The sequence below is a fragment of the Halichoerus grypus genome, chromosome 10 (genome assembly GCF_964656455.1).
Source record: "Halichoerus grypus chromosome 10, mHalGry1.hap1.1, whole genome shotgun sequence".
In the NCBI taxonomy this organism is placed as follows: Eukaryota; Metazoa; Chordata; class Mammalia; order Carnivora; family Phocidae; genus Halichoerus; species Halichoerus grypus.
In genome coordinates this window covers 44247396-44255394 of record NC_135721.1, presented here as the reverse complement: position 1 = coordinate 44255394, position 7999 = coordinate 44247396, and the positions used below count along the sequence as shown (strand labels likewise).

The window sequence follows — 7999 nt, the reverse complement described above, 5'->3', positions numbered from 1 at the left end:
TTGACATTATGGCTTGCCTCTTCATTACCTTTCCACATTCCCTCTGTCCTAAGCTTGCCGGGGTTCTTTGCCTAAAGAGTTGTATTAGTAAGGATAAGGTTAGGCTTCTGTAACAAAAAGATCCAACAGTAAGTTAGTGACTTAAAGATATTAAAACTCTTTCTTTTATGAGAGAGTACTTATGAGAGTATTCATTCAAGGTAGCATCTGGCAACATGTGGCTTCCAAGATGCTCTAGTCACTGTCGTTTCTGGCTGGCAGGGAGGAAAATGGGGGATATTTGTGGCACAGGATTTCCTTTTAAGCAAATAATGTAAAAGTGAATATATCACTCTTCCTCACATTACTTTGGTAAGAATGATGGCTGGGAAATAATGTTTCTTGCTGCACCATCACACATCCAGAATAAAGGAGAAAATTGTTTTGGGGAGATAACTAACTGCTTCTACCACATGAAATGACTCAAAACTTCTCCTTCTCCCTATCCCTGAGCCTGAGAGGCAGAGACCAAGTACGTGAATTTCTACCAAGATTCAAACTTTCTTCTGAGAGACTGCTCCATTTCCTAGACCAGTGTGGAGGGAGTTAGGATGCCTACATGTTTGGCTCTCACTATGCAATGTGTCTGCCAAGCTATATTTATCAACCATAAAGATGATATTTGCTGCTCCATCTGCAAATAGCATCTCTGTTCCTTTACTTATTCATTGGGCTTTACTTTAAATTATACCAATCTAGTCAAAGCCACAATTACCTGTTGTCTGAACTATCAGAAAGACTTCCTCTTGCCACCCTCCCCCCATCCTCTACTTGCCCTTTGAATCCGTTCCTTATACACAGCTAGAGTGATCTTCTTAAACATTAGTTTGATTATACATTGCTTTGTTCAAAATCTCCCAATGACTTCAGAACACAATCTAAGGGTGTGACATTCCCACTGAATCTCTTGATGTCATATCCTACTGTACACTTTCTTGTTCTTGTTACTAAACGTGATTTTCCTTATAGCTCTTTCCATTTGCTATTCCTTCTGCCTGGAGTTCCCTATTCACAGATAGCCTGGTAGCTAATTCCCCTACTTCCTTCAAGTCTTTCCTTGAACATGACCTTAACAATGGATTTTACTCTGGCTGCACTGTATAAACTAAGATCTTTCCCATCTCATATCAACATTTTTTAACTTTTGAAATAGTCTTTTGAAAAAATTGCCATGCTAAAATTGAAATTTTATAAAGGTTCCAAGAGAAAAAGTTAAGCAGAAGACAGGGAAGGTAATTTTCATATAGAAAAATCTACAATGATTTGCTCTTTTCTATTTGATTTTTTGAAATAGCTGGGATTTTAGTTTTCTACTATTCTTGATGAAGGTTGTAATTTTTTGACTATTCTAAAAATAAAGTGATATATAGGTATAGAAATAGATATAGATATAGATCCTCCGGACTCATTTCAGTAGTTACTTTCAGGTAAATAGGGCTTGTGTTTATGTTTGCATTTTACTATGCATATACCTCCTCCTAGGAGAGCAATTTTAATTTTACATAGAATGTGTCTTAGCAGAGGGTTAGATGACATCTTTCTGCCAAAGTTAGTGGTATAATTAAAATGAGTATGAGGCAGATAGATGGCAATTGACTCCCTGTGGTTCCCTCTAATATAGATTTCCTAAATCATGGGCCTTGGTTATGACTACAGCAGTGTGTTGCCTTCTCCCTAACTACCTTCTTCACAATTGCATGCAACATGCAGGGGATGGATTTTGCCTTAACTAGCTGCAGGAAAGCAAGATGTAGTTCAAGGCCTGAGTGCCATTTTGTACACTTTCTTTAACTGAGGATATACAATAAGATGAAAATTTCAAATTCATGGAAGAGGGCAATGGTTCTCCATTTCCAATGAGGTAAGTTTTAGAAAGTAAAGTGACAGAGTTTTCCAAATAAGCTAAATGTACTCATTTAGGTTTGGATATCACAATTTAATGGAATGTTACCCCAACTCAGCTGTGTCATGAAAGCTGTCAACTCTTAACAGAAGACAGAATTGGATGCTGGTAATTGAACATTAGAGCTATAAAGGCAAAATCATAAAGGCACAACACCAAAGTTTAGGTCTTTAGAGAGGAGGAAACTTTGGGTAAGTGACCACGGAAAAAGTGTGTCTGTATTTACTACAGTTGCACACACATATGACCTAAGCCTGAGAATGTCCACTCTCGGCTATACATGAACGACAGGCTGTTCAGAGCAGCATTATCCATAAGATCCAAAATATGGAAAACAACTTAAATATGGGTCCAGAGACAAGAGAGAAATAGTGCTGTATTCATGCAATAAAATTATATATAGCAATTAAAACTCATGAATTAGAGCTATATACAACAATATGAATGAATCTCACCAACATAACAAAAAGGAAAATAAATCAGACACAAAAGAATCCCTACTGTATGGCTCCAGTTACAGAAAATTTCAAAATAGGCAAATCTGTAGTGTTGGAAATTTGGATAGTGGTTATCTTTAGGGTGGGTGTAATGTGGTATGACTGAGAAAGTTATGGATAAGGTTCTGGATTGATGCCAGTGTCTATTTCTTGACTTAGGTGATGTTTACAAGGGTAGTCACTTTAGGTGAATACCTGAATACCTAAAAGGTATTCAATGAACTCTGTATTTTTTGTTTTGTTTACTATGCTTTGTGTGTGTTACACTTCAATAAGAAAAAAAAGTTTGTCTTTTTTTAAAAAATAGAATGCATAGTCTATTTGAAAGGACAGGTTAGTAAAGATCTAGCTGATAGAAATTTTATGGTAGCCCTGTTGAACCTCGATTGTTGCTAAACACAAGCTACAATAAATAAATAAATATTGGCCTCCTAAAGCTACATTAATATAAAATCACAGACAGGGGGCATCTCAGGTTTTGACTGCAGTCACTTTTGCCTACTAGGAGATGGAAATTCCTATCTTGGAAAGGTTATCTTATAGCTGAGAAAAAATGAACTGTCTTGGATGCAGAAAGTGAGGTCAGCACCGGGCATAGTGTGGAAGGAGACAGCAAGAGTGAGCTGAATTGCTTTGCCTAGAAAAATATCAGGAATGGAATTAGGGTAGTTTAAAACTTAGTGGGTAGGAGAGAAAACTGGAGTGAGACATGCACCGGGGTCTCTGTGTCTTCACAGTTAGTGCACACAGCTCAGTCTCTGTTTCCATCTAGTTTTATATGAAGCAAAGAAAAGGAAACAGCAACTAGAGGCATGGGTTGGTCAGTGCTAGTACAATAAAAAAGAGCATAAGCAGGAAAATAGAGTGCAAACAGTAATTTAGAATGACATAAGCCTTATCAAAACAACAACAGCAACAAATAAAGCCTAGCAGTACTAAGAGAGAAGTAAGTGGTCCCTCCTTATGTGAGACAGGTTTTGAGCCATTTTGGATAAATTTTATAAGTCAGGCTGATTCCAGCAAACTGGAAGTTTTAGAGACATCTGGGATACATGAATATTTGCACAGTATCTCTAACATAATACTTTACATTTCATCCTCCTCAAAATTCTGTAAAGTAGTTATTAACCTTGTTTTATACCTAAAGGTATTGAGACTCAGGTCAGTTAAGTCATCCTTGTCATTCATGCTAAGCAAGTCACTCTTGTCCATGTGTCTCATATGTGATGGAACCAGACATCAAAACTACTCTGTATTCTTTCCACTTCTTTCATTACCTCAAGAAGATCAATAATTTCCAAAACTAATTTCATGTAAACTAAATTTAGTTATCTTTAACCAAGAATACCATATTTTTTCATTGGATCCAGGTATGGTACAAATTGTTTCATTCTAGCTTTTTTTTTTTTAAGATTTTATTTATTTATTTGACAGAGAGAGACAGCGAGAGAGGGAACACAAGCAGGGGGAGTGGGAGAGGGAGAAGCAGGCTTCCCAGTGAACAGGGAGCCTGACGCAGGGCTCGATCTCAGGACCCCGGGATCATGACCTGAGCCGAAGGCAGACGCCTAACGACTGAGCCACCCAGGCGTCCCTCATTCTAGCTTTTTTGAGAATATCTTAAGTTTGATATTCAGAAAACCCAGAAAATAATAAAAAAAAGAAAGGAAGGGAAAGGAAAGGAAAGGAAAGGAAATTCATTTATTATTCTCATAATTCAGAGATATTTTATAAATGTGAATAGAATAGACTATCAATCTAGGTCTCAGCTTCCATAGTACAGTTCTAAGAGAGCAAGAAATAGTGAAATTTATTGCTAAAATTATGTTACTGAGAACAGCAATCCTTTATTTTAAATGTTAAATTGTTTAAGCATACAGATCCCCATGGAAGTAGTAACAAATCAGTGAGCAGGCACCTTAGTAATGAGGGACTCAAGAATTCTTTAGGAACAAGGTCCAGGCTTTGGAATGAAACAGACTTGGGTCAAGAGAGTGTTAGAAGGCCAGCCCTGCCACGTACTATGTACCTTAAATTGTGGTGCTGTTTTCTTAGTTATAAAAGACGAATAATACCTAATTAATAGAATTGTTGTGAAGATTTAAGTTTATAATGTACTCAAGCACCCTAGCACAATACCTGGTATATGAGAAGTACTCAATAAATAATACTTAAAATTGAACAAAATCATGATGGTGTGAGGTTCTCTGGGTTGGTAAACTATAGCTTGCAGAAGAAATCTGGCCAGCCACTTGCTTTTGTAGATGAAGTTTTATTAGAACACAACCAAGTCTATTGTTTATGCATTGTCTATGGCTGTTTTCAAATTACAACAGCAGAGCTGAGTAGCTGTGATATAAAGACAATATGGTCCACAAAGCTGAAAATATTTACTATCTGGCTTCTTACAGAAAAAATTTTATTTCTAGGGTATAAGGAAAAAACTTTGGCAGCTGGACCCTGAAAATATCATCCTTTGATGTTAGAATTTTTCCTATAAAAGGGACATTGCATAAAAGATCAATTTTTATTTCCCCAATTTGTATAAATTATTAAATTTAGAAATAATAATAATTATTCTCTCTGGCCAGACTTCTTTCAAATATTGGCACTAGCATAAGAAGTTCAGACATTAGTTTGAATAATCAAGCAAAGTCATTATTATTACTGAAAAGAACCCAAACCTACTAAACATGTAAAATAATAATATAGGGCTTTCTATAAAAACCATGAGCTTTGTGATTAGACTATCTGATCATTATTAGCAAAAAGTGCATTATGAAAATAGGTTATTATCTTTTGTTCACATAAAAACATTTAAAAATATAAAAATTTTAAGAACCAAATTTTATCATTACTATTTAATAATAGTATTAACAAAATTAAGTACTTACTATTTGTCAGTCTCAAAGTTATGTAGTAATCTCTAATCCAGTCTATTATTATTCTGAGAGATGGAATATTATTTAATATTTTCTTGATGTATTTTTATATTTTCTGAGTTTTTCTCATCTGTCTTTAATAATTTAAAATAAACCAAACTTTGTACAACTGAAAAGGAAGACAAATCTAGCTACCTAAACTTATTTAAATTATACCTGTTTCAACCCCGGTCATTGAGAAGTTGGGGGGCAATGCTTTAAAGACAGTCAAAGATAAAAATAAGGGAGAAAGGAGGCCAGAAATGGAGTTACCATTGATGAAAGAGCAAGAGATAGGAATGAAAATAAATAGCCTAAAGAAGCAGAAAATAAGCTAAATCATCATCATTGCTAAGCTAAGAAGGCCCCATGCAATTAAAAAAAAAAAGGATTAGAGGTCATACACTATCTCAAGGGCAATAATAATAATAATAAGTAGAACAGGGAAGGAAATGAAAACAGAATTCATACAAATCATAGTGAGTTTGAAGAAGAGAGCCATGAAAATATATTTGGCTTCATCAGTAGGTACAGTGAGAAGCTAAATGAAGGTAGAAGAAAAGATTGTCAGAAATCATTTTAGTAAGAACATGATTGATACAACAATTTGAAGTGGAAAGGGTAATATATTATTTTCCATGTTTGTATTCCAAAGAGAACTGTCATATGGCTAGAAGAATGGAATGCAAGATACGTAAAGTATAATTGAGAATAACTCTTATATTCCACACATGTGAGAGAGGAATGAAAGGAAGGTGGACAAATTACATAAAGCATCATCAAAACTTTACCATTCTAAAGAAATTTCATGTGATTTCTTAGGATTTGACAAGGAAGAGGTTTACATGAGATGAGCCAGTAGCTAACAGAAAAATATTATCAAATCCACACTGATAAACCAAGAAAAGTGAAAGCAAAACTAATGTAGGGGACTGTCATTACCTTTAGCACTGAGAATCCCACTAAAATCTTCAGTCCTGGACAAACCCTTGGTAGTCAGGCCCTACCAGAGGAACTGAAGTAATAGCCATATTTCATCTCAGCAAGGAGATCCCTTCAGCAAGTCATCTGCCCATTAACAGAGAATGTTAATCCACAAAACACCTTTCCTTAATGGCCGAATATACAGGTGGAAAAACTCTCCTATGTACAAAGGCAAGAGGGATAAAAATCCCACGGGCATCTCCTTCTGCCCATAGTTATTCTGGATGAGGAAGAAAGAGAAATTGACAGGGAAAGCCAGTGATTAAGATGGAAAAGATCTTCAGCAAGGGCCTTTTCAAGCACCATTGGAAACATTTGAGTTTCTTCCTGCCAGCCTTGAGGGGAAGCACACACACACACACACACACACACACGCACGCATGCACACACACACACGGATGCACACGCATGTATATGCTTTTATTATGATTATTTGCCCTTGACAGAGAAAGGGATTGACAAAGAGATTAAATAACTTGTCCCCCTTTCACAATTATTATAATCAGAATCAGAATTTGAATTAGGTCCACCTGGTTCCAAAAGCATGTATCCTTAATTGCTCTGCAATGCTGTCAAAAGAAACAACAAAAAAGATACTTTTGCTTTGAAAACAGGGAGTTTTGGACAATTGACAGCGTTTAAAAGAAAGAAACTTAAGTTTTTCCACCCACTGCCCTTATCTCCCCACCCCACCCCAGTGCCACTCTGGCTGCACTGCGCTTTCGTAGAGCTCCCGGCTCCTGCTAAGCTAGAGCCACAGTTGTCTCTCTCCAGCCACCCTCATGATCATCTACTGGGACCTCATCAGCCATGATGAGATGTTCTCCAACATTTACAAGATCTGAGAGATCATGGACAGGCTGGGGCTGGAGGTGGAGTGGAAGATGGTCAGTAGGACAGAGGGTAGCATTGATGACTCACTCGTTGGTGGAAATGCCTCCACTGAAGGCCCCAAGGGTGAAGGTATGGAAAGCACAGTAATCACTGGTGTTGATATTTATTGTGAGCCATTACTTGCAGGAAACCACCTTCACAAAAGAAGCCTATAAGAGGTACATCAAAGATTACATGAAATCAATCAAAGGGAGACAGAGACTAGAAAGCATAATGACAGGGGCTACAGAAAAGATCAAGCACACATCCTTGCTAATTTCAAAAACTACCAGTTCTTTATTGGTGAAACATGAATCCAGATAGCATGGTTGCTTTGCTGGACTACTAAGAGGACAGTGTGACTCCATGTATGATTTTCTTTAAGGGTGGTTTAGAAAAATGCAAAAATGTTAACGAATTTGGCTATTACTTTGGATGTGTCACTTGTTGTCACATCCACACAACACCAGGACTTAGATGGGACTAATGCCTTCTTGAGCTCTTCATTTATTCTGTCCTTGACTTATGTGGAGAAGAGGCATTGTTTTTAAGAAAACAAAATGTCGTGTAGGTTGTCTAAAAATAAAATGTATTTAATCTCAAAAAAGAAAGAAAGAAAAGAATCTTAGGGAAAAACCTCCCTGGGGAGCCTTAGGCTTCTTTATAAAATATTAGTGTTAATGGTACTTAGTAATTCATTTTCTAAAGGCTAAAATGAGGAGTTTTAATACTTTTATTTTGTGAGAGGTAGTAGTTATTACTTGTTGGAGAATATGAAAACT

General features: G+C 36.4%; 1 pseudogene; it reads left to right on the top strand.

Moving 5' to 3' along the window:
• Positions 1-7063: 7063 nt before the first annotated feature.
• Positions 7064-7704, top strand: LOC118518888 (translationally-controlled tumor protein-like; annotated as a pseudogene).
• Positions 7705-7999: the final 295 nt, after the last annotated feature.